Consider the following 26742-nt stretch of genomic DNA (forward strand, 5'->3'; position numbering starts at 1 on the left):
ACGCCTGCCACCTGGTGGCTTCGCCTTCCGCTGCCGCCGCTGCGGCTGCTGCTCCCAGCCCAGTTCTAGGCCTGATCAGTCTTGGAAGGGCTCCTTTGAGGTGGGGGAACGCGGGCAAACGTTTTGAAAGGGGTTAGGGCTCTTCGGAGAGGTGAAAATTTCGCCCTCCCGACCGCGGCCTCTCTGCGTGAGGTTAGTGCCCCCAGATTCAGTGGACCGGTGTGGCTGGCTGGTTGTAGTGTCCCCGAACCCTTAGAGAATACGCCGTCTCTCCGTATTTCCAAGAACCCTAAAATTGGCATTCTGCGGGGGAAATGTGTGAACACACTCACTCTGCATACAAATGCTTTCTTCCACTCCAGAGGGATACAATACATTAAAATGGCACTCTTGATTTCCAATGAATATTGTCACATCAAAATAGCACAGAAGTCAGAGGCAAGTTTGAAAGTACACCAGAAATAAAACGTAATTGGACCTTATGAATTATTCATTCCATCTGGCTTGTCTTATTCTAATTTCTGCATAATGGCTTTACTAATCCCTGATCAATTAATGTAAAATGAAATTTAAATGATAATGAAAGCCCCAGAGACAAAAGAAATTAAATATTCTTATATCTTCTGACAGAAATCTAAACAATGGGAGTTTCCCCCCCAATGTCTCCCTGATCCAGTCAGCTGTCTGTACTTTCTTCAAGGGTTCCACTAAATGCCGATACAGGCCAGAGAAATAAGATCATAAAAGCTAACATACAAGTAACAATCAAGTCCTTTTGGCCTAGGATGTTCAAAGGATGTGTCTGGAGGGAATCAGCTCTAGCATTAGAGCAAAGGCCCAGAGTGTACTGTTTGTGAATATAAAATGTACAAAGCCCTTGTGCTAAAGCTGAAGTGAGAAAAATCAGAGCGGAAACGATAAAAGTACTTTAACCTAAATAGAATGCCAAATATTCGGGTAGGAACTATATGTGACTTCTCTTCCTATGACTTATGTTGCTTGACATGTAAAAAACACTACGTTGAAGTGAACAAAATTTTAATACATTGAAGTAACACAAAAGATTAAAACATAGACCATTGTGTTTGTGCAGTTAGAGTTTGCGTATCTTATTTTTAATTCAGAAGTATCTTTGGATGGTATAATTTCAAAAAGACTACATGACAGAGACAAAATGAATTAACTGACATTAGCCACATAGTTTTGTATTTTATTATTTTATAATTCTTTTATGCCATTTGCAGTGAGATTTGAAGCCAAAAGTGTATACTTATTGGCTGCCTATGTAGCTTCCTTATTCCTCTCATTGTTTGGATTAGGTGATTCTAACTACTTTTTTTCAGAAAATCTGATTATTCAATGATTCCTCAAAATAGCCTCATTTTGCCATTTTTCTTATTTCTATTTTTTAAAACACCAGTGTGGTATAACCAGTCCTTCACTGACTGCTTATGAATATTAAATTCCAACTCAGTACAATATTATTGCCCCTGCAAATTCCTGATGTACAGGTAGCCCGTCACTATTTGTTAAAGAATACAACACATTTATTTAGGCAAATGACTTACACATGTTTTAAAAAGTCAACTCTCAGTATCATCTTTGACTAACAAAGCTGATATTAAATCTGAGGCTATAAAGATCTAGATCTAGATACATATACAGACATGCAACAAGCACATAATACATCTGCCATCCTTGTTTAGATCAATTAAAAGACCATCCGGATTTATGTTGTAATTTTCCAAGGGACTGGCATAATTTAGTATAAATTATACTGTTACTGTTTAGTGTTCTTTTTTTCTTTTAGTATGTAGCTTCTTCTCTGATATGGTCAATATTGCAGTATATCCTGAAGTCTTCGTTTTGTAAAATTCTGAAAATAATTGCCATCGTTCGTGCTGCCAAAACTGAGTTTTCTCATGTTAGGATTGAATGTTATTCTCTTGCTTTTTTCCAAATTCCTTATTACCCTCCACTCCCAAGACTTGAACCTTTTATTATACAATTCACTGGGCAGGTAATTTTAAGATATAGTATGTGAATATTTGCGAGGATGGAGGAGGATTTATATTTTCAAAAACTATTATTATTTAACTTCAATAAATTCACAACTTGGCAAAATCTTGGTCAGGATTGACTAAACTCATCATCAGTGTGCCAAGAGGTTCTCAGCTACAAACCACTAGTTCTCAGATCTAGCATTAGAATAAGCTATAAGCATAAGCAAGGGTCACTTCCCCAATAGTATCATTCTGAATGTTAATTACATTTTGTTCAGTAGAGAGATTTGTATCACTATTTTATTTGGGCTCAAAGGATAATCTGAAAACCTGATTAAAAATGTCTTAAATGTTTCATATAAAAAGTTATAGAAAACACATATCATGAAATTGTAACATTTCCATAAAGAAATGGAAAGCATTTGTCATAAAAACCCTGTTGTTGCATGTGTGAAACATACATTTCCAGATCCACAAACTTGTTACAGTGTACTAGCGCGTTACCACTGGCTTCAGACTTCTACAAGTTTTTGGAAAGTGCGAGGACAAATCTGACCGATGATTCTATAATGTCATTTGTGTATGACAAAGCCACAGAAGCATCGTCGCTTTAAATATTTACTCTACAAAATTCTCAAGGTCATTCAGAAAATTAAATAATGTTTTACAGCATGTTACTGTAGAAAACATTTTTCAAAATAATCCAGTTTCACTTAAGAAAAATCTCTTAACCTATGTGTTTCCTTTCCTAGTGCTCTGTTTAGCATCAGCAACGTGTTAATGAGGAAAGGAAGGAAAACTTCACTGGTCACACCCTGCAGCATGTGTGGCACAGTGACAGAATAAAGCTGTGACACTGTTTTAGTCGTCCAGGGCTGTGCTAATAACGCTGAAGAATCTAGCTTGATTTTAGTGCTCCAGCTTGCAAACAAAGCAGAGAAACAGGCTATCTACCTGTCACCTCCCAGACAGACAGGAAGGGCAGCATTTGTTGTGTGCCTGACTCTGTACAGACATTGTCTAATTTAATCCGCATAAAATCTCTGTAAGGTAGATGGTATTTACAGAAAAGAAAATTACAGTATACAGGAAAGTTAGTAACTTTCTCAAGGCCATGAAGGTTGTTATGTGGTGAAGTTGGATTTGGTTCTCAGGTTTTATTTCTAGTTGTTTCGCATATCTGCTACTCAGGAGAACCACAGGGCCCTTTTACAGATCTTCAGTCCTTGCAGAAAAGAGCAACAGATTTGTTATCTGTCCTCTTTTCTCTCCTATTCAATTCAACAAACACTGAATACACACTGCTTCTTATAGAAACTTAAAAAATAGTGCAGTGGGACTGCTGATTTCTTTCCCTAAGCCTGTTATTAATGATGCTGGGGATGTTACCCAAACATTTGCTGGAGACTTCAGCACCTTGTGAGAGGAACAGAAATCTTTTTCTCTAAAAAGTAGAAACAGGATGGGAGTGGCTGGTGAGCCAGCAGAGATTAATAGCAGGCTAGGCCTTGGAGAGTAGTCTAAAATGAAGTAGAAGGTAAAGATCTGGCTCCAGCTCACTCAATGGATGCTCTGGGTGAGGGGCTACAATTATATTATCTGGCAGATGAGCTTAGTAAAGGTAGCATTAGGCAGAAAGGTAAGGAGAGGAAGTAGAAAAACTACAACCCTTAGGAACTTTCACTCAACATCCTTGGATCTTTGTTTTCTAGTTTGTAAGAAGGAAAGAGTTTGCTACTGACCTCAACGGTTCCTGCTGGGTTTATGATTATGATTCTATTACTATTCTATTCTATGTTTTGCTACACTGCAGCAAGGGTCAAATGGACTAAAATCTGTATAAGTTTTAAAATTGTATTATAATTAAATCTATCTTCCTTAATGTTTTATGGAATCATAGCATAATCCCACAAAATATTTTACCGATTAAAAAAATTTTTTCAGTAAAATAATGAAAATATGCACCAGGCTAGTTTTTAATGAGAAATCTGCACTTATGAAAGTAATCATAGACCTCCTCCTTGATCAACTGGAGAAGGAGCAAGTGATATTAAATTTGCATCAGAGGCAGGTAGTGAAATCTGTTTAAAAAATGAAACTTTACAACATCCATGAATGCTTTACAATAAAGACTTGATCTCTAGAATTGGGCTTTGATTTTATAAGTACATTTCTGAAAATTAATGGACCTGCATATTTTTCCAATCAATTTATATTAAGTGGTTTCACAAGAAGTGACTTTCTTTCTTTTTCCTTTCCTTTTCTTTCTTTTTTTTTTGTATCAGAGGATTGAACTAAGGACCTTATGCTTTCAAGGCAGGCAGGGTGCCACTGAGCTAAATCCCCGGTCCATGTGTATATCTGATGTCAGATATATGCCCAGTCACATCTAGAGAGTACAATGGTTATCTTGCTCTTATCAGGGACTTTCAGGTATCCAATAAGTTTTAGTGTTTAGCAGGGTGGTGAGTAGGAAAATTTGTGTTAAAATATTTTAAAACACTGTGGTTCTTGGGTTTTTTATTTGTTTCTAAAATGATTGTCTTTCAAAGCTGACTTAGTAGAAATATTTACTTAAACCATGAAAATTTTTTTGGTGAGGAAGGGTAGAGTGGTAGGGAGTTTTATATGGCTAGGTGGGAGAAGGGGCAGAATATGAATAGTAAAATTTCTAAATCTTCCTTCTTAGTAAAGGAAAACAAACAGAATCTTACCTTAAAATCTATATCCTATTGGGAAAAGTGATGACCAAAACAATAGCCAATGAGCAATATGAAATGGGCTTCAAAAATTGGTGTGTGGGTTCCTGTGAAGTAATTAAAATAAATAGCCATCCAGTTCTTCCAGGAAACATTAAAATATGAGACCACAACATCACTTGAAAAAAAAAAAAAAAAACAAACCCAGCAAAAGACCCTGAAACTCAGGCTCACACAAAAGTGGATGCCTCTACCATAAAAAGAAAGTGGTTAAACAAACAAATAAACCAGAATTCACAAACCAAACCAAACTAAAATCCAACTCTCCCGACCAAAGAGAGGTGTTGCAAATTTGCAACCGAGTTTACTACCCTTCTGTTGCATGAAGTATCCAGTATCTATCTTAATTTCCATGGGTTATTGTTAAAACAATGCATATGATACCTACACAACATCTGTACTTTTCCATCATGTTCATACATTTAAAATTAGACATCAATACTTTCAGTCACGTATTCTCAGCAAAATACAGAATGGGTCTATTTGTTGCTTGTGTGTATTGACAAAAAGTATGTCAGAATTTTAGTCTGAATTAACTTAAAACAATTTGAAGGAAAGTTATGACAATCCAGGAATTTGGCATTTGTTTATATAAATGTAGAAGTTTTGCTAAATAAGCTCTGAAGCCACATGAAAGGTATTCTTTGCTGTACTGCCTTCCTCTGCAGCTTATTTGCATGAACGAATCCCCCTAATCCAGGAGGCGCCACCAATAAAGAAGCTAATTATCCATATAAAAGAATGTATACATATTCACAGGTTCTGACTAGTATTTGAGTGTGTAAAGCCTTGGAAAAAGCTACATGCTTTGCTTAATTCATAAAAGGAACATCTCCTGCACTGGCATGATCTTTACAAATATTAGCTCCACCTAAAGGTTTTTAAAACTGACTTTTAATGACACACATCTAGAGACACTGTGGAAACACTAAGCAAATGGAGATGCCCTTCAGAATTATCTTTTGCATCCTCTCAACTGCCATGGGTTTTTTGCTGTGTTCTGCTTTCTTGCTTGAGTTGGTACAGAGCAGAGAGGGACAGTGGATCTGCAGAACCAGGGCCAGTGAGGAAGCTTGTTCTCCCAATTTATGTGGTCACTCTCTGGACTGATAATCTCTTTCTGGACTGCTGTTCTGGCTCTGAAAGCTCACATAGCAGTAGAAGGAGGGAAGAGGGTTCAAAGGAGCCCCTTGACTCTATCTCTACCAAGACTGACTAGTTTCATGTCCAGTGTCATATTAGTTAGATGAGAAAACATTCTCTCTCTTCAGTGGCCATGATGGTAGAGATTATTTGGAGTCTGGAGAAGGAATAACTGGATACTAGCAATAAGGATGAAGGGGCACAGAGAAGAGAGAACAGGCTGGGTCTAGAAGCAGCGACACTCATGACTGTAGCTTTTGAACCCTTGAATAGTTAGAAGGACAAGCAAGTCAAGTGGTATTTTTAGGCCTAAGTGTTGTTTACTTAATACTTGTTTAATGTTAAGTCATATAAACGCATTATAGGTGGCTAGGTTAAGTAGCAAAATATTTCCACTTAAGTATATTTTAAACTGTCAATCTTTAAATCCTTGAAATGTCAGCCTGTAGCACTGGGTGTACAAACTATCTTGCAGATATAAATAAATATCAAAAAGTACTCATTTGTAATTCTTAAAGAAAGTATAAAAAGCTCAAATTAAAAATCCATATCCAAAGACCATATTTGGATTCTCCCTTTGTATTTATTTCTAAAATGGTCAGGTCAATATGTGATGGTGCCCAGAACTAATATGACATCAATGATCTCACTGCGTTTAAGTGTAATAAGTAAGTAAGCAAATATAGCACCTAGGCAAATTGTGTGTGTGTGTGTGTGTGTGTGAGAGAGAGAGAGAGAGAGAGAGAGAGAATGAACGAATATAAAGGAAGGGCATATTTTCAGAGCCAAGGCAAGTTTTTGATAGCTCTGTATTCCCACATCTCTTGGTGCTAAATGCAACATATCTTTTATAGCATATCTAATATTGCCCAGTGTGGTGGCGCACGCCTGTAATCTCAGTGCTCAGGAGGCTGAGGCAGGAGGATCACTGTGAGACCAGCCTGGGCTACATAGTGAGTTCCAGGGGAAGGGCATATTTTCAGAGCCAAGGCAAGTTTTTGATAGCTCTGTATTCCCACATCTCTTGGTGCTAAATGCAACATATCTTTTATAGCATATCTAATATTGCCCAGTGTGGTGGCGCACGCCTGTAATCTCAGTGCTCAGGAGGCTGAGGCAGGAGGATCACTGTGAGACCAGCCTGGGCTACATAGTGAGTTCCAGGTCAGTCTCAATTACATAGCGAGACCCTCTCATTATTATTTCAATAATGGAAAGAACCTTCACGGACAATCCCAAATAGGAAGTTCAAAATATTCTGTACATGTGTTTTGTTACTCAATAAATTTGTTTACCTTCTTCTATTTTACCTAGGCCATTAGCTTCTACTCAAGAAGCAAACAGGAGCTAAATGTGAGGAAGGTAAGGTGATTCCGGATATTGGAAGTGACTATGAGGAGAATCTTAGAATTAATTTGTATTCTAGACAGTTTAGAAAATTAAAAGCTCACAAGAAGGCCAGACAAAACGGACCCATGTTAGCTTGATCTAAAAACAGCTACTTCAGAGGTACAGATGAATTTTACTTTATCTTCCAACATTAGATATAAAATGGGGTTATAGCAGGGAGGCAAGGGTGGGGATATCTTTACGTAGGTAGTGAGTCTGTTATTCCCATAGTTATATTCTCCCTCTCCCTCTCTCCCTCTTTCTTTTCCTCTCTCTCCGTCCCTCCTCCTCTTCCTCTTCTCCCTCTCCCACCTTCCCTCTCTCCTCCTCCCACCCTAACATTACTGATTAAAAAGAGCAGGGCAGGGAAGGCAGCCCCTTGCTAAAATACAAAGGCAAGCATTTCCACCTTGGTTAAAGGAGTAAAAGAAAGGACTCACCAAATCCTCCCTTCTCGCACAATGGGAAAGCCCAGTCAGCTGGGTGGATTTTAAGACTCAAAAGTATTAGTACTTATATGAATTATTCTCATAGTCTGTAGAAATATTTAGCAGCCATAGGAATGTGTTGGTGAGTGAGTGTTTAGGAGGCAGAGTGCGTTAAAGACGGTGGTAAAAGGAGGAAGTATGAGCACAGATCAAGTCTTGAGGTGACTTTATGATGACATTCTTGTGGTTTCGTTCCATGTTAGTGTATTCTCTCTGTGTGAGCTGGGAGAAGGAGGAGGAGGAGCAGGAGGAGGAGGAGGAGAACAAAAGATTGCAGAACTGGGAAGAATTTGAGGACTTCCCAGTAGAACAGGTGGTTTTATTGAAAGCCAATTTGAATGTGTGCTATCTTACTTTAGCAGGGCTTTAAAATGGTAGAAAAACTGCTCTCTGTTATCTGGTAAGTGTTGCTGGTAGTAAACTATTGATTTTGTTAATCTTCTTGATGGTTTCAAGTATTAAGCTTAGTTACTTTGAATTTTATTGTGTTTTTCTTCTGATATATTAACTCTTCAACAAAATGTTAGCAGAAATAAGTATGCCAAGGGCCTTTGTTAGAACTGTCATTTTGGAAGATGTTCCCACCTCAGTTTAGGGTAATCAGACTTCCTTTTAAGAAGTACGTCTTTTTGGTAGGATAGACATGGTAGCTTTTATCCATCTACAATAATTTACATGCTTTCTCTTTTGGGGAATAAGGAGAAATACAAATCTTACTCTATTTGTAAGAATTAACAATCCAGGTAGGAAAATGAGAACTGTGAAAGATAAGAGCAGCAGCACAATCCTTATTAGGTGAACTCTTTTTCTCACTTTGTTCCAGAAGGATTTATGACATCTTCCAAACTGAACACATTGCAAAATTAAGAACAAACACACAACAGAGAGTTCTAAAGAAGGAAGGTAGACTAGATAGCTATTACTGAGATCCTAAGATAAGCTGATTATTACAATCTGGTACTGAATTGGCTCTAAATTTCCTGATAGCTAAGACAAAAGGGAAAGTGCATTATAGTACAAGGAGGTCTACAGATTTTACTGTCTGAAGAAAGGAAGAAATTAAATTCCTCCTCAAAGACACATTCCTGGGAAGAATGCAAGAAAGAATTTACTGTGTCTACAGATGCCTGGAAAATAGACTGGCTTTCTGCCTTGTTTATACCAAAGAAAGTGAACAAGTATGTAGCCAGGTGCTAAATTCTGTGGTACAGCTGCTAGGTGCCAGAGGAATTTAAAGCTTGGGGGTGGAGGTGATGTGTTGGTGGTACCATGGTCTGATGTGGTCAAGAAAGGTATTACCTAGGACAGGTGAGGGGACTTGCCTTGAAAGATGTACAGACTTTGATAGACAGGAAGGAAGACAATTAAGAAGGGGGAAAGCAAAACATGCAAAAACTTGGCTAAGTATGTCAGGATGGTATTTTTGTATGGATGTCAAGAGGAGAGATGGTGACAGACCTAGAAGAGTCTGGCGATTTATCTCAAGGAATAAAACAATGACAATTTTGCTTATGTGGTTAGGGACATGTTATGAAAGATCAAGTATGTGACAACTTTTTTGATGTAATATGCTACTCGTTTGTTAGATACACATGGATCAATTGTGCTCTGTGCTAAACAACTTCAGAGGTGTTGAACATTCAAGAGCATGTTTTCTGCTTTTCTAGTGCAGGCAACTGAATGATGAACACCAACGATTAAGTAGAAAAGAGACGAAGAAATAAAATAGGTGAGGAAGATTGCATTTGTCCTTTAAAAATAGCACATTTGAGTCCCGGAAAGTGATACTCAAGCTGACATTATATACAGCTCTGTAATTGAAAGAGAAGATAGGCTTGAAGTTCAGGGTAAGAAACCATTTATTAGAGGTGTTAAGAAAGAGAAGAAAGTGTCAGGAAAGAGGAAAAAGAAGGCCAGCTGTGGAAATTTCAAAAAATTTGAACATGCAGGCCAAGAAAACAAAGAGGAAAGAACCAGCAGAGACACTAAGGTAAACAAGGAGCACATAAACGAGGATGGAGAGAGAAGACAGAAAATGAGTGGTGGCCAGTATGATAAGTCCCAAGAAGAAGCCCTTTGTTTGCATCAGTTCGGGCCTCTGAGGTGGTTCTAGAGAGAGCAGCATCAAAAGAGTAATCAATTTGGTTGAGGAGAGGTTGGAAATGGCCAATGTGAATCCACATCGGTTCTTCAACTGGTTTAGCAAGCTCATCTGAATGCTAGGACATATCTGTGATACTTTCAGTGCATTCATCCAGCCAATGGCCAAAAATCTCAGGGCCTTTCCTCAAAGACTACCCATTCTATTGAGATGCAATGTCACTGATTTTTTGTTTTGTTTTGTTTTTGGTACCGGGGATTGAACTCGGGTCCTTGCGCTTGCAAGGCAGGCCACCAAACCGCTGAGCTAAATCCCTGGCCCTTCATTGATTTTTTTTTTTTTTTGTACCAAATCTTATGTGGATTTGTATCTCAACTACTTAGTGTAGAGCCTGGAAAATACCAGGCACATAAGGTGTTTTGAAAGCAATGATGAAATGGGGCTAGAGGCACACACCTGTGATCCCAGCACTTGGGAGGATCACCATGAGTTCAAGCCTGGGCACATTGTGATTTCAAGGCTAGCCTAGACTATATAGTGAGGTCATGTCTAAAAACAAGCAAACAATCAAAAAATCCAAAAAAAACAAAAGATGATGGTGAAGTAAGAAGTCTCTGAGTCCCCATCCATGTCTGCCTGACATCTGTGAACAAAACCTTGATCCTGGTTCTCTGGGCTTGGGATACCTGGTTAGATTTTTCTGGGGCTCAGTCGCTACTTTTCCTGATGGATCTTCAATTCAGTATCCTCCTTAGGTTACCTCTTAGCAAGTTACTTTGGTTCAGAACTTTTTGCCTGGTTCTTTGAGACATAACCTCTGATGAAGGTCATAGATAATGGCAAAGATTTCAGCATATTTGCACACCACTGGGAAGGAACCAGAATCAGTGGACTACTCTTTTTTTATTTCTTTGTAAGTGGACTATTCTTGAACAGGAAAGTTTTATGAAAGATAGTAGGAAAAAAATAGTCCAGTAGTGCGGTGAATAGTAGGAAAGCTAGCCATGCATTTTCTTCTTACTATAGGAACAATACCAGATAACTAGATGTCTAATGAATTTGATTTCATAAAAACACACAAAACTTGGGCCGGGGATTTAGCTCAGCGGTTCGGTGGCCTGCCTTGCAAGTGCAAGGACCTGAGTTCAATCCCTGGTACACGTCCCCCCCCAAAAACACACAAAACTTATCCTTGGGTGGGAAGCACCAGTATATATCCAGAGATTCTTTGTATGTAATATATATACATTTATTTATTTATTTTTATTTTGTGGCTTTTTTGAGACAGGATCTTGCTATGTAGTTCAGGCTGGCCTTAAACTCACTGTGTAGTCCAGGCTAGCTTTGAATTCACAGCGATCCTTCTGCCTCAGCCTCCCAAGTGCTAGGATTATAGGTGTATGTCACAATGCCCTGCTTGTATGTTACATATAATTTTCCAGTAGTGTGTGTGTGTGTGTGTGTGTGTGTGTGTGTGTGTGTGTGTATGTCAAGAGAAGAGGCCCACAGATTGATGCATTAACACAGCTATCCATGGAATATGCTTGTGTGTTTACTCATCTAGGGAAAACCAAGATGATGGAATCAGGGGAATGGTGATTCATCAACCACCAAGAAGTCGGAACCCGTATCAGCACCACACAGCCCTGGACATTCTGCCCAGGTGACCATCATGGTGAACACAATGAGATAGTCTTTAGACTTGGCCTTGGCAGAGTCACTCTCACAATAAAAATGCTGTCTCAAATATGTGTTCCTGCAGCAGCCACAGGTCCCTCAAAGTTCTGCTGCCCCTGGGAGTCAGATGTGGAGAAAACAGAGTACATCAGGTGCTGGGGTTGGGGCACGTGGTTGAAAGATCTCCTGGGAAACTCATGGTTGTTAACTTCTTTTTGTCCATCAGCCAAGGTCAGTTGGGATAATGAAGTACCCTTAACTCTTGTCATGGGCAGAATTGTATTCTTTCCATGATGCAGACACTGAAATTGTAATCCTTAATACCTTAGCATGTGACTACTGTATTTAGAGATACGGCCTTTAAAGAAGTAATTAAGTTTAAATGGGGTCTCATGGGTGGGCTGTAACTTAGTATGACTAATGTGCAAGAGATCTGGACACAAACCTATACAGAGGGAAGACCACTTGAAGATCCAGGAAGAAGGCTGCCATTTACAAGCTATAGAGAGATATTTTCAGAAGATAACAATTCCGATCCTACCTGGATCTCAGACTTCCAGCCCCTAGAAATGTGAGAAAAACAATTTTTGTGATTTAAGCCACCCCAGACTGTGGAATTTTGTTATAGCAGCCTTAGCAAACCAATATACCTCTAAAACTAGAAGTAGAAGGAGATATCCTCTTGGTTGCCAGTGTTCACCACGTGAGTACATTTACTGAGAATTCCGCACTTAGGGAAAAGCGCTTCGGAGTGTAGGACAGAAGGCTCTTTCTCAGCAGCTAATTCTCCCTTTCTGAACGTAACCCTTTACAATCAGTGATGGCAGCTCTCTCTAACTTGGACTCTACTGTGTCTTCCACCAAAATGGGAAGGCTGCTTGTAATAAATATAAAAATATCCCCCTTTCTGGAGGCAGCAGTACCTTTATCATTTTTCAGCTTAGCTGTAAGTCATATCCATATTTCTGGAAATAATCTTGCGACAGGTGGGGCAAGAGAAATTGGAGAGTAGAATGCTACGTGGTAGCCAATGCTGTCTCAGTCCAAGTAGGTCAAACCATCCCAGGGGTTCAACTAGACTTGAGCCAGAAAGGGCAGTCTGCTCACTTCAGTCTGTAGGTACTTAACTTTCTCCTGAAGTCCTTCATTTGAGTTTATTTTGGTTATAATTTTGTCAGCTTTTGCATATGCTTGCTCAGCCTTAACTTCCCTTTTAGAAAGACAGAGGGAGGCAGAAGGTGATACGAGGGAGAGGTGAGGGCAGAAAAAGGCCAAAGAGCAAGCACAGGAGTGCAGGCAGAGCTGGCGTGGGTCCCAAAGCTGACACCGTCTCCTCCAGAGGCTGGGTTAACCTTTAGACTCAGGAGCAGCCCCCTGCTGAGTTCCCAGTATCAGCTGCCTTTAAAGCTAATTACTGCTGAATGGGTTCCTGAAGTTGGAAAAATTTCAAAGAATTTTTGAATACATTTCTACAGTTCTCTTTCCTTAACAATAGGGTCTATCAAATAGCAAAGAGAAGGCTCTGCTTAATAGCACCGACAGGAGATCAGAAAGAATGTTTGATTGCCAAAGTGACTAATTTATTTTTACACAGTATTAATGATACCACACTAACCAATATCCATAGCCTGGTTTTGACAGTTTACTGCAATTGGTCCCATTGTTTAAGAGAGAAGAAAAGAAAAAAAGAAAGAAAGAAGGAAGGGAAGAGAATGTTTTATTTTGCTATGTTTCCATTTGTTAACAAAACTTCCCATAAGCAAACCAGAGGTCATTAGCAAACAACCAAAACATGCCTGTCTCCAGAAGAATACAACTCCCTTCATCATTGAAAACACAGCTCTGCCCGAAAACCCAAATCATGACAAATCCTTAACATAAAAAATTCAGTACAGACTTAAAACCACCTGACTTTACTTTGGGTTTGTGCTCCTTAAAATTACCTAGAAAATGCCATAATCTTCTCTGCATGTGGCTGGCTGTGGGCCACAGGTCTGGCTCCAGAGGCAAAGGGCAAAACTAAAAATCATGTCTCAACAGTCAGCTCCACCCTCTCTCCCAAGTCCACTTGGCCTCATGACAGAAAGTGAGGCCTAAAGCACTTTCAGACAGGCTCTGAGTTTTTGGCTCAAACTCAAGGCTCTTGTAGGACAAACAAAAATGCAATCCAAAATGTTATCACCCGGCTTCAAGAATTCGAATGGGCCTAAATGAGCGTATTGCATATGTTGAACAGTCCACACTTGCAGCTTAATCAGGAACTATGATAATGTACCAGAAGGTAGCTTTCCCATTCTGATAAGGGGTATTAGCTGAGATTGTAAATTCCAAACTGAGGCTTGATAATGTGTGTGTGTGTGTGTGTGTGTGTTTGTGTGTGAGAGAGAGAGAGGGAGAGGGGAGGCAGAGGCTGCGATTTTCTCTGTCCATACCAAATGAAGCACTTTGAAAGTGCAGAGCTAACTCAGAGAGGATGGAGGAGACCAGGTCTCTACTATAGAGATTTGCTTGTGTGGCATGGGTGCCTGCAACTGGGGATTAGCCTCCCAGGGCTCCTCTTTGTCTGGCACCAGGAGCTCCAGTTCGTAGGGACTCACCGTGTCAGGCGCCCACCCACTCTGACAACCCCCACTTGCTCTCACACATCGGATGGGTGAGAGCCAGAAGAGACTGTCAAGTAATTTTTACCTCCTGCTGAGCTAGTGACAGGCTCAGTACAAATAGCTACATTGAGAAAGTGTCTCCGCGTCACAGATCTCATGGCCAGCTAATAAGACAGGCTGGGTCTATGAATACTAGCATCTGATCCCACTGGGGCAGAGAAGTGCTGAAATAGAAGGGGCTGGCCTTCTGAATGTTTCCCTTTCTCCCCTAATCAAAACCCTCTGCTGCAACCAGCAGGGCTGTGTTTGTAATCTCCATTTCTGCGGCACACTGAATCTGCTCTGGTCTTCAAGCATGTGTTCCTGTTCTTTCAACCCTTTCAGAATGCACTACCCTCTCTCCTGCTTGTAAACTCTCCAACTCAGCCACCGCAAGCAAGTCTGCTAACTCCACTGGCCCCTCTGAAACATCTACAGAATGCACAGGGCAACTCCTGCGCAGGCTCAGCTTTTGGTCTCCGACTGCTTTTTAGGTGTTTCCTCCTGGGCTGCATTGCACTCTGCCTTAATGTGGTTATAATGAAATATACTTGTCCTTCATTGCCACAGTGCTCAGTTTTTCCATGTAGTGCCCTGCCTTCTTGGTTCAGTTTGCAAACTATAAGCCTATGTCCTCTTGTGAGTCTACCTGCTGCCATGTTTTTTGTGTTTTTTGTTGATGATTTCCTGGTCACAATGGTTCCCAAGACTCGTGCTGAAGCACTGTCCAGTGTTCCCAAGTGCAGAAGGCAGTAATGCCCCCTCCTGAGAAAATGCTGTGTTAGGGAAGCTTCTCAGGCACACACTGTCAGATGGAAGTCAGTGTTAATGGGCCAACAATACATATCGAGCAAGGTATCTTTCAACAGAAGAACACATAAAACAAGATCACATATTGATCTGCTGATGAAAATTTTGTGATCAAAGGCTCATAAAAACCAATCCTGTATTTCCCCTAGGAGTAGTGGTTTTAATGTTTGCTAATTCAGTGTCTGCGATAACTTTACAGACAACAGTGGTGAAGAGCAAGAGGTAACTCTTAGTTTTTTTTTTTTGGTTTTCACATGTTTTAATTTCAACCAAAATGGACAGGGATTTTTGTATACCTTTGTCATGTAATTTTTCTAGTGTTTGGATGACAGTAAGCTCTTAGTTCTTTATCTGTATCTATTTAAACTACATTATAATGAATATAACTTGAGGCAAGACAGCAAGCCGACAAGAACTTTTTAAAAAATTCTATTCATTACTCAAATTTGAGCAATAAGATACATACTGTGAATTTGTTGGCACCAGGGATTGGGTCATAATTCTATCCTTATCCAAATTCTAGGCATGAAGTTAGAAACACATGAAGTTCTACTTAAATGCAGGTTTCATGGATGAACAATTGACAAAACCTAGTGTTCTTTTCCATAAATAAGGAAGGCAATACTTGCTTTTAGTTTGAGGTAGAGTCATAATTAAATCTGCAGTGTTTTTAAATGTTTGCATATTTTGTGACAATAGCATCGCAGGTCAGTCTGCAGTGTTTTTAAATGTTTGCATATTTTGTGACAATAGCATCGCAGGTCAGTCATCCTCTAAACACTGTGTGCAGATGCGAACATTCCTGTACACAACGGACTGGCCAGAAGGGGAAACCAGTGATGGAGTAGGAGCAAGTTGACAAATGCAGACTGAAGTACCCGGAAAGCTCAATAAGGAGTGGACAGGGATGACTTTGTGGGTCCATTGAGGTACAGTTGTGTTTCTGTTATTAGGGTGCCTGAGTGGGACTTGAAATACATTCACAGTGAATATAAAACTTCAGAGTTTGTCTTATCATTAGTCAGCAATATATATGGTAGCCACTTAATTTGATCTATATATAACAGGTCAATAAGACAACCAATTTATTTTAAAAATTAACTATTTGCTACCCAATCCAAAACTGTAGGGAATACAGATTAAGTGAGATATTTGGCCACTGACCTCAAGAACCTCATAGCTCAGTGAAAAAAAGGGAAACAACACACAGATGCAAACTCAAGTGTTGTAACTTGGGGGCATTACAATGATTATAAGAATGGTTTTATGCCAGGTATGGTGGTACATGCTTGCAATCCAGTGCTCGGTGAAGTAAGTGGGGCAAGTTTGAAGCCAGCCTGGTTATATAGAAACTTCAGGCTGCTCTGGACAACATGGTAAGACTCTGTCTCAAAACAAACAGTTTTATGTCTATTAGGCAAGATAAAATGATGTTATTCAAATAACTGAGTCCACTACTAAATGACCAATAAGAATAGTAGACAGCTCAAAATATTGAACCACATTTTGAGCACAGTGATTTCTAACTGACCCAACTGCCATGAACATGAAGTAGAAAAAATACGAGACTATAAGATAACTCTATATTCTTCTCCAGACATCAATTTTCTTTTTTGCAAAATTAGGGAATCACACAGGGCATCTGTAACATACTCCTCACATCTGATTTCTCTGATTTAACCATATTTTTTTGTTGCCCTCTTATGTTGTTTGCTGTACATAAACTTTGATTTTATAAAGACACAAAACCGCTATAAAAAATAAATAGCATACTTAATCAGTATTCCAAGTGTGTTGGCACTGTACATGTTTCATGCAAAACTCCTTAGACAGTCATGTTGTGTCTCCATCTCTAAACACTCTTCCTGAACACTCAATTTTCTCTTTCCTTCCTTCTATTTTCTCTCTAGATATATACTCAGATTCTTTAATCATGTGCAAATAATCTCATTTCATTGATTTTTTTAAAATTTTAATTCATTGCCATTATTACTGTAATGCAAATTGGAAAGACTGCATTTAGAATTTGTGAGATTAGTAGTTAGATGCTGGTCCCAAAGTGCTGAGAACAAGAACATGCACATTGAGGTAGCCGGCATGATTAGGACAGTAAGTAGAGCAGTTATCAGTCAGTTTTCAAGGAATGCTGTGCTTTCAGCACTTGTGGGAAGAAATGGACCCTATCTTCAGGTCCTTCTGAGTTGCTCCCCAAGCTGTGGGGCCATTCTATTCTCTGAAGAAAGAAAAACTAACTTTGTGTAACTTTTACTGTTTATTTTTTTTAATCACAGGATTCCTTCTCTTTCCTGAAAAATGACTACTAAGATTCTACTGAATGCAAAGCATCTGTTGTATGTTGTAGGGAAAGGAAGTAGAGAATGAAGAGTATATTTTACAAAGATCATCTTAGGATTGTATAAGAAGGCAGGGACAGCGACCCAACTCAGAGAAATTGGTAATAATGTTGTCACAAACTTGTAAAGAAAACAAAATCATTCTCTGCTCTTAAGAAATTATGCTCCTAATGAATAAACTTTTAGGGTTGGGGTAAGAGAAGGCATTCTTGGAGAAAAATATGGCCACTCTACTGCAGTAATGTGAAATTCTGTAAAGAGAAGAAATAGAAAACGCATGTGCTCACACACACACACACACACACACACAAACACACACACACAAATACACCCTCAAACAACACCTCCCCTTCCTATTAATGGTCCATGTATTGCTACATTAAGGAGTTGTCCTAACAGTGAAAAAATGAAACTTGGCCCATCCGCTGGGCTTTGTTGAAAGAGAACAATGAAACGAGAGAATAATCAAATCAGTTCGGCCTAAGTTAAATTCCATAGGTGGGTGGAAGCTAAGATTCTCCAACATAACCTTCCTAGACCGTGACCCAAGGCACTTTGTCCTTTAGCTGGGCCAGACAGTCAGGTAAAGGGTAACTTGGGTTTAAAGGTCAAGTTTTTAATCATTAAGGAAGGTCCTAAGTGAGAAGAAAACTGATAACTTGTAAGAGAGATCTTTTCTTAGCTTTGACTTGGGCTGAGTTCAAGCCAATGGACCAGGAGACAGGAGAGAAAGCTATTTCACTCTACCGCCAATTCCACAGCATTCCTTTCCAGAAACTTCCACAGAGCTGGTGAGCTTCCAATAGTAAACACTGAGGTCTGGTTCCCCAGAATTTATGGGAAGGCTAGTTACTCCACTTTGGAATGAAAAAGGAGAGTTTTCAAAGATTAATTATATTGATTTTTCCAATAACAACTCTTATTTATTCTTTATAAAGTCCTAGAAAAATGAGACTAGTCTCCTAATGTTTATCATCTCAAGTTGATAAAGTAGTGATTTCTTCTACTGAGTAAATTCCACTCATTCTACATATCTATCACATGTAACACTTGCAAACTAACATGTATTTGACAGAGGATAAAGAAGAACAGAACAATATCTTATTCTGAAAAAGAATGTGTAATTATGTACTAAAATGTCAAGCAAGTTAAAGAACTACATAGATGTTATAAAATAATTGCTATTAAGATTACTAAGGGGCCGGGGATTTAGCTCAGTGGTTCGGTGGCCTGCCTTGCAAGTGCAAGGACCCCAGTTCAATCCCCGGTACCAAACAAAAACAAAAACAAAAACAAACAAACAAACAAAAAAACTACAAAAGATTACTAAGAATAAAAATCCTCATGTCTACTTTTCATAGATCTAAAACAATGAAACTACCTCTGTCTTTATGTCTTGCCATATTTAAATCCTGATGAGAAATCAGGACTTGAGCAGGAATAAAAAGACTGAGTGACTTTGGGTGAAGATTCAAAGTATGAGCCATAGCAGTTTGATGTAACCAAGAAGGATGAGGAAGGGAATGTCCATTTGGATTCAAAACTACAAAGAATAAGTCAATTTTTAAAAAGCTCATTGAGCTACAATGTGGAACCAAGTAAACATAAACTAGTAGAAAGATCAGATGAGACAATTCTGCAAGAAACCACTCAAGATAGTCACGTGGCAAAAACTTAATAAAAATAAAGTTAAGTATATTTATAAAGAAATACTTAAAGTTATGTGACACTGTTGGCACAGTGCCACTCATAGGAAAATATTCAGTTAAATGCAGCCTCTACTATTATGATGATGATTATCCTCATGACTGGATTTACTTGAAAATTTAGGTGAATTTTACTGAATTGTAGGGGAAGGCTCATGAAATTGTGAGGGTGTGCATTAATAATCCAAGCAGCTAACATTTAGATATGAGGAATCTGTGAAAGGTATCACAGAGTTAATGTAGAACACAATACTGCTGATAATTTGATGAAGCAATCATTTCCTGTAGAACATTATACTAACAATATGGTCAGAATACTGAGCGGGAAAGTGACACGTCCTTACTGCCCACTCTTACTCTGTATTACATCAAGCAAGAGAAAATGACATCCCAAGCTGTCACCTTTGTTATCTTCAGAAGAAAGTCTATTCTCCATCATATAGCATCACAGACCATCTCTTATCATCTGGTCCCTTTTCCCCAAAGTCATTATCCCAGTATTATCTTCTAGCCACTTTGTGTCTAGTGCTCCTCTTACTCAGCTTTCTGTTACTATAATAAAACACTTGAGATCATCCAGTTTATTAAGAAAAAAGGCTTGATTCACTGTTTTGGAGGTACAAGTTCATGATTGGTTGGCTCTGTTGCTCTGTAGTCAAGTATCCCCATCGTGCTGGGAGGAGCAAGACCAGTCACACCATGAGCCAGGGAGCAAAAAAGGAAAGGGGCCAGCCACAGTATCATAATTCCTTCAGGGGCTCACATTCAATGCCCTAAGGGATTCCAAATAGGCCCATCTCTCAAGGGTTCTACCTCCTCCCTATAGTGCCACCCTCCACACCAAGCAAGCCTTTAGCTCACTGTCCTGTGGGGAACACTCAAGATCTGAATGATAGCACTCAGTAAATCTCTTTAACATCCAAATAATAATGGCAACAACAACAATAATAATATCTAAGAGCATTGTACATATTAACTCATTTAATCTTCACAAGAGTCTTATAAAATAGGTGACATATAAACCCCCACTTGAACATGAATGAGCCAAAGCACAGAGAGGGGCATCACTTTTACAGATTCATATAGCTAAAGGGTGTCCAATCTCCCACACTTCCATGTTTCTCCATATTCTGTTCATGCTGCTTGAATGACTTGCCTTTTTCCCTTCTACCTGATAACTATTCAAGTTTCACCTTGGATGTCACTGACTGAGAAACCTCACTAGAAAATTTCTCTTCAATCCCTTCTCCACCATGTCAGTGTGAGGCAGTAACTTCTCTTATAAATTATGATTTAGAGAACAGCTTGGCACAATGGATCTGAAGGAACCACATCCCAAGAGTGACAGACTTTCTCAGGGCTATCTTCAGAAAGAGAAACCCTGTGTGTGAGCCAAGAAGTAACTGTGCAGGTGTGAGTGTCCCTAGCCAGGCCTGTTAGGGAAACCTCTCCTTTGCAGGACAGATACCCTCAAGTGGGCAGCAGCTAAGGACACACACACTGGCTGTCCAGCTTTTCAGACCTGTCGAAAACATGAATTAATAAACTTGAGTCAATTGCAGGAAAATGGACGCATTTTGAGGCCATAACGGTCAGACTCACAAACTTAAATCTTATCATTTCTCTTATATGAGAAACCTAAATTATAAGGAGCAAAATCTCAGATAGGTAACAGGAAATAGGGAGATAAATCTTTTGCAAAAGGGAGGGAGGGGCAATAGGAGGAAGGGAAGAGGATGAAAAGATAATTAAGACGTGTTATGTACATGTACACTGACTCTCCACTAGAAATGTAGTCATTATGTACTACAAACATGAACTAATGAAAAACAAAAATTGAAAAAAATGAATTGGAAATCTAATCATTTCCTAGTCAGGTGTACAGTTAAGGAACCACTCCATTTTTTCATGGGTACCTTGTTTTTATACCCCAGTGTTACACTTTCTGAAATATTTCCTAAAAGGCATTTCAAAGCTTGACTTTGGTTTTCTAATTATTATATTCCCAAACTATAGCTAGGAATTTTACTGTTCAAAACCACTGTTACTTAAATATTCATTGTAGTGTGTTTTCAGTATATATCTTTGTTTAATCCAAGGTTTATTTGTTCAGATATTAATTCAATGATTTATTAAGTGCTTACCAGATGCTAAGAACTTCACCAAGTCCTGGAAATATACACCAAAAAAAGGCATAGACCTAGTCTCAAAGAGCTCACAGTCTTACAGGGAAAAGGATGATAATTCTATCACAATTTCATGATCACTGTGCTTTGATGACAAGACAAAATATTTTTATTATTGGATTATATAGAATGTGACCATTTTAAACATTTATTACAATATACTGTCATTTAAATGAATACATTTTTTAAAATGAGTGTTTTTCCCTAGAAAAACCAATCTCTTTTATTCATAGAAAATTTCAGTTATTATTCTTTTTCAGTAGCTAAAAAGGGAAACAATCAGTTAGGAAAGTGACTGTATTTTAAACACAGTAGAGCTAATGCAAATGGCATGGGCAATATTTACTGATTTCACAGCAGTTGTTTGAAACATGAAGATCATCTTTCTAATGTTCACCGTTATCGCCCTTCAGTTGCTTAGGACATTTCATCTGTGGAGTAACTGTTCGTTTAAAAAAGGAAAGGACTGGAAATTGCTGGAACAGATTATACAATGCTGACATCCATTTGGAGGCAAGTCAGTGGTTTCTACCAATCAAATGAGTATCAGGAGAGGTTGCCAGGTGAGAGCACCCCAGAGCAGAGTACAGATCCCACATTAAATACCAGCAAAGGGGTCAGGCAGGCCAGAAATCTGGCCATTCCATATAAAGAAATTAAATGGGTCAGAGCCCCAAAGTCTAACACGGAAAGGATTTAGAAGATTATCAACACAAGCAGAAGAAACTCAAGCCCTTTGAAGTCTAAGGAAAAGTATTGTTCTGGAAAATGCATGAACAATACTGTATCAGGAACCTAAATCCTATTCAACTATACTGAGACCAAAATAAACATGAACCCAGCATTTAATTGGAATCCACAGAAGCTCTCCAAAGTAGATGCAACGATAAAAAATCCTGAGACTCAGAAATTGTCTAGCCATTAAGATAAACTGCAACAGAGGAAAAAAATTATCCGAAACCTCAGCAAACAGAGAAGCTGAGTGGAATAATGAATGTTTTAATACAGCCAAGAGTGCATACTTTATTTTTAAGCATCAACTCCAGCATTTTTTTTGATCGATGGGAAATTTAAAGTGCTAATATACAATTAAAGTAAGAGTTGGTACTCAACACACTTTATTTAGGCAATGCATTTTTTATTTTTAAAAGGATCATCAAGAAAGGATTTAAGTAAGCAGCTCTTTACTGTTCTCTAAAGCTGCCTCTCTGGTGTGGATAAAGACTGGTGTTCCAAGAGACTAACTGACATTATTAAAGCAGCAAAGTCATCAAAGGCAATGGGGCAAAACGATCCCTGACACAGGCAGGAAGAAGGTCAGGGCAACTTTTGAAAATCTAGTAAGGATTGTACAGACTAAGACGGAATAGATTGTAGGGGGTGAAACTATGCCACTTTCTTGGGGATTTAGAATCTCACATCCCCCGAATATACTCCACCATGTTCTTCTTTTAATATTTTCCAGTTCAAAAATTTAACCTGCTTAAATCTTTGTGGAAAATTTAAATAAAAGATAGATATGTAAAGTCAATGGGAATATGAATTATTCAAGTCACAAAGAAAACAGACAGTGATTGCTTTTCCTCCAAATATACATTTTAATTTAAGTGTAATATTTAAAAATCCCATGTAGAGAAGCTTTATATTTTAATTCTGATCTTCCAAATCAGAGCTTTTCTCTTTCTAAAAGTGTAAAAGTATGTGAAGTACCATTGTCTCTCTGGCGATCATATTAGTTATGCAAAGTGAATCAATATGGACTTCGTTACAAGCTTTGTGATTACATTCATTTCACTTAGAGTGCTAATTCCAGCATAATAGTCTTCCCTGGAATACAGATTTTCTTTTCTAATAATTTATCATTGTGTTAGATATACAAATTCTTGGTCTCTAGCATGTACAAAATGCACATCCATGTTGCCCAGTTATCCTATTCTTTGCTTTGACTTAAACTTTTTTTGGTTGTCTTTTCGAGCTACATTTACTTTCATGAACAAAATATATTGTATCATCTTCTGAAAGCTGATTTCTAACTAGACTCAAAATCTTGCTTTTGAGCACCAACTCTTTTACAATCTGTAGGGTTCTTCACGTTATTACACATTAATTAATTAATATTTTCATATTAAGTGTGAGAGTATCACTAACCTGGTTAAGTGAGATTGCAACCTTCAACATTATTTAATTACTAAGTTATCTAGTAAATTTGAAGATTACTAAGGTAACTTATTATTAAAAGAGATTAAAATAGTTACCCATCTCATTTCTTTCTCTGCTACATGCATTTTTTTTCCCATTAAGTTTATTGGTACATTTTAGGTATGCAATACAGTTACATTCGTCATTGGCATGTTGTACCTTTACATGGCTTGGTTCTTATTTTCCCCATTCCCCTGCCCTCCCTTTGCCTCCTCTACCCTTCCCTATTTACAAAGACTTTGTTTCCATGTTTTTCCATTTCTTATATTACCTCTTTTCCCTTCCTTCCTTTCTCCTACCCCTCTCACTAACCCTACTCTTTAGACATGCTAATGTCTTTTGAAAAGTTCTCATTTTCAGTAAAACTGAAAAAGGCCCAAATTTTGGTTCCTAGTATTCTCAAAACAATATTCTTTCTTCTACTTTGCCCTCTTTATTAAGAAAGCCATTTTCAGCCACAATTTTGCAGAAACAATGAGTGATCCTAAGAGATGTTGCTATCATTTCCTTTAACTTTCGCTGTTCAGATTAAGAAGAGGAGAAAGATATTCACCTATATTGTCAAGGGTCTCAAGTGTGGTAGCCCAGTGATAGAGTGTTTGGGTAGTATCTGTGAGGTCCAGGATTCAATCCCCAGTACCATAAAAAACAGTTTCAAGCATAATCATCATTCCTAGTATATCACAAAAGGTTTTAGTTTACTTGGGGTTTCAAAGACATTCACAGTACAAACCCTCAGGGAACAAGTAGGATGCTATTTATGTTTGGTTGGGGTGGGACATTAGTTTTCATTCTCCTGTCTGAACCTACACTAGCTCTCCAGTTTCCCAACATAATCCTGGGAGTGAGGAAGGGTTCTGCAAATTAACCAAACTGCTCCACAGGCTTTGTAGGACGGTGAGTATTAAACAGAATTTACCAGTGGTTTACAGCAAGGCCTTCATGTTTTAGCTGCATCAGGATTACCTGCAGGGCTTGCCAGTACAAAATCTCTGGACCCAGCCCACATCTGACGCAGAAGGTCAGGATGGCCCTGAAAATGTGTGTTTCTAGTAAGGCCCAGCTGAGGCCAGTGCTGCTAGTTGCGGGCCACACTGAGAACTTCTGCTTGAAAACTAGAGCGAAGTGGTGCATTTCCCACGTTGGAATTTGTCCACCTGTTACTGTAAGGTGGGATGGATGGTGAAAAGCTTTGAATGTTAAATTCAGGAGGTTTCTGTGGAATTTTACACAATTCCTTCTTATCATCATGAATTTTTAGGTTGGATAGCACTTAAAAGTGCAGCTGTGGCATTTAGCTCAGCTGGTCGTCACATCTGCGCAGTCCGGAGAACCTCTGGAGTCAGGGCCCTGTCCTACCTATCGCCAGACCTGGTTTACTTCGCTCCTTCCTCTTCTCCTTCTTCCTCTCCTCTGACACCCCAGTCTCATCACAGCTAGCAGACAACAGTAGCTCTGATTTCACTGAGAAAACGGAGCCCTCTCATTCCCTGCTCCCCTTCTACTCCCACTGAGCTAAAGCTACCTGTAACCTCTTCTTTCCCCTGTCTCACCAGTACCTTGGATCTTCTGCCTTCCCAGCCCCCACTTAGTCTTTCACATGCAACCAGAATCATCTTTCTTCATTTTATGATACACACTTCTCACTGGCTCCTTCTCTTCAGGCCATAAATACACTCAAGTCTCTCAAACAGTGCAATAACCAAATCCTTCCGTGGTCCAGTTTTCTCTGCTCATTACCGCTCTTCCTCCTATTCCAAGGAGTGGTCTATATTTCCTGCGTCTCTTGTCCTCCTTCCTCACCCTCCGACCACCCAAATTCTGTCCTCATTGCTCTGATGAAGTTTCTCATGAGGCTACTATGACCTTCTTGTTGTTTTCCTTCATGGACATCTCAGGTGTTTAATGTTCTTTACCACATTCTCATGCCCCAAAACCTGCAGCATGAGTGTCTCCAGGGTTGTCCTCATGTCCTCTCTACTTCACACTGGGTTAGTAGTTTTCTCCTTGGGAATAAATGACTTTACAGAGATTATCTGTATGTTTGACTCACCATGGCCCCTGTGCTTCATTCATTGCTTTGGTCTGAATATTCATAACGTCACAAAACCCACAGTTAAAACTTAATCACCACTGTGACAGGATTAAAAGGTGGGACCTTTAGGAAGTGATTTGTTCACGAGGGCCACGAATGGGATTAGTGGCCTTATGAAAGAGGTCTGGGAAAGCTGCCTGGTCTCTTCTCCCATGTGAGCACCCAGCAAGAAGGTGCTGTCTACAAAGCAGAGGGCCTTTATCTGCTGGTTTCTTCTACACTTCCAATCACCCATAACTGTGAGCAATAGGTATGCATTTTATACTTTATCCAGTCTATGGCAGCCTGACATCAGTATCTTTAATTATCTTCTAGAAATTTCTGGGTTTGAGTGTCTCTATCCTTCTTAACTTTCTACCTTCAACTCCATCCTGCCCCCCTGTCTGTCCTGTCTTGGTCATGTGCACCACCATTCTTTTCCTCAAACGCTAAAGAAGAAAAGAATCAGGACCATCACAGTCACTTTTGTCTTCCAGATTTGTGTGCTTCATGAATTCATTACTTAAATCTTAGCTGTCACCTGGCTGACCGTACTGAGATAATGACAGGACTTCTTGTCTCTCTGCTTAACATGCTGGTATGGAAAATAACACAAGCTTTAAAAATAGTTTGTATTAATATATATTAATTAAACATATCAGTGAAGTTCAGTATGAGATTTCCACACAGGAATACAGCATGCACTGATAAAATCCAAACCAGGGCCTTGTGCATGCTAGGTACGTGCTTACTACAATCCCAGCCCCAAGCATACAGGTTTTGAGGTCACACAAAACTGAATTGAAATCTCAGTTTCCCTAACTTACCTGCCAGGCAGAGAAAGAAAATCTATTTCTTTATTTTATAAAACAGGACACTAATATATACTGAGAGGTTTATCATGAGGATTTAGTGGAATAGTGCATGCAGTGGAATGCCTAGTGTATAGTATGAGCTCAACATGGTATGGGCTGCCTGTGCAAGTTCATCTTCTGCAGTACTGCAAAGCAAATGCCTTAAAATTTAAATTTGATCAATATCCTCCTAACATGACTTGTCATCTCCTAGAAAATAGAAATAAATTTACACATCAAGTGTACATGATCTTTCTAGCCTCATTTCCCTACCTTTTAGCCTGATAAAAATGGTTGCTTATGAATTTGTTGACCCAGCTGCTTGGAATGCAGCCTGGTCCTCTGTTTGCAAGGAAA

General features: G+C 39.0%; 1 protein-coding gene across 7 annotated transcripts in view; it reads right to left on the reverse strand.

The window, feature by feature from the left end:
- The window catches only part of Dync1i1 (dynein cytoplasmic 1 intermediate chain 1), a 317434-nt gene that overhangs the window by 23370 nt on the left and 267322 nt on the right, over nt 1-26742 (reverse strand). The gene's annotated exons all lie outside the window — the stretch shown is intronic.

This window comes from Fukomys damarensis, unplaced genomic scaffold (genome assembly GCF_012274545.1).
Source record: "Fukomys damarensis isolate Sample0158 unplaced genomic scaffold, DMR_v1.0_HiC HiC_scaffold_4, whole genome shotgun sequence".
NCBI lineage: Eukaryota > Metazoa > Chordata > Mammalia > Rodentia > Bathyergidae > Fukomys > Fukomys damarensis.